The sequence below is a fragment of the Theobroma umbraticum genome, unplaced genomic scaffold (genome assembly GCF_002168275.2).
Source record: "Theobroma umbraticum cultivar Fairchild unplaced genomic scaffold, ASM216827v3 scaffold_67.0, whole genome shotgun sequence".
NCBI lineage: Eukaryota > Viridiplantae > Streptophyta > Magnoliopsida > Malvales > Malvaceae > Theobroma > Theobroma umbraticum.
The window spans coordinates 2,448,801-2,450,143 of NW_018397262.1; positions in this window are offsets into that span (position 1 = coordinate 2,448,801).

Consider the following 1,343-nt stretch of genomic DNA (forward strand, 5'->3'; position numbering starts at 1 on the left):
TATTATTTTATATTCTTCTGTTTGTTTTCATTTCCTAACCCTAAAATATCATCTGAAATTTTTTTGAATATTATGCTAAAATAATTTAAATTCACTCCATATCATCAAATAATAAATTTTTAACCAAATAAAGTGGGCTAAACCCAAACAACCCAATCCACAACAAATCCATGAAAAAAAGGAGTAAGGCTTTTACCTGACTTGGGCTCAGTTGACGACCCAAGAAAACTGTTGCAGCTCGCCAAGCCCTTCCTGCTAAACACACCGTTTGGAGACCAAAGGAGTGGTTTTGCTCCTTCTGAAACGACACCATTTAGGGCTTGTTTAGCTACCAAGCCAATCTCACCAAAATGATGACGTTTTTCCATCTTAACCCTAAGTATAAAAACGTTCTTTTCTCCCCTCTTTTCCCTTTTTTTCATCTTCCGTTTCTCTCTCTACCGGCTGGAGCTTTCCCTTCTCTCTACCCCAATAGTCTCTCTCTCTTCCTAATTGCTCAACCACCAATCAAAAAGTTTCCTTTCCTTCTTTGATTGGAAATAAAGGAAGAGAGTGTATAGAAACCCCTTTAGAACCCTAGATTTCTCTAAATCGAAAAGAAAGAAAGAAAAGAAAAAGAAAAAAGAAAGAAGAAAAAAAAACCTAAAACCTAACCTACTGACGTTCCCCTTATTCTCTATATTTCTTTGATTTCTTTCGTGTTTAGTTTCGATTGTGGTTAGGGTATTCGGCTAGTAATAAAAACTAAGCTTTTGATCTCAGTTTTTCAATAAAAAAAAGGATTTTTAGGGTTTCTCTCTGGTTCTCTTCCTTGCTACTTTGGGAAAAAGGTGGCTTTATAGCAGCCTTATTTGGATGCTACGGGTGACACTTGTGCTCTCCCAACCTCACGAAGCCCCTTCGTGTCTGGCATGGTGATGTTGTCCTTGGCAGGTTGCAAAACGCACCTTACAGAACCAGCTGGCATTTTTTTTATTTTCTTTTATTTTCTTTCTTTTTGTCTTCTTTTATTGTTGTTCCTATTTTCTAGAATGTTCTAATGCTTATGTGGCTTTAATCCAAATTTGTTAATTTTAAGTCTATTTAGCTTGTTTGATCTTTTTCCAATCAATTTAGCCATATTGGGTTTGTTTTTGCTAACGGACTTAAGCATATTGCAAGCCTAGAGTCGTTGAAGACCAGAAAAACCCAAGTTCAGATTTGGGCTTGATATTGATCCCTAATCATAAATAAATAAAACTGGGGCAAATATAATCAAATTAAAATAAATAAATAATAAAAGTTAAAATTAAAAATAAAAATAGTGTCTACACTTATGAATGTTCTATTAGCTTCTCTACCTT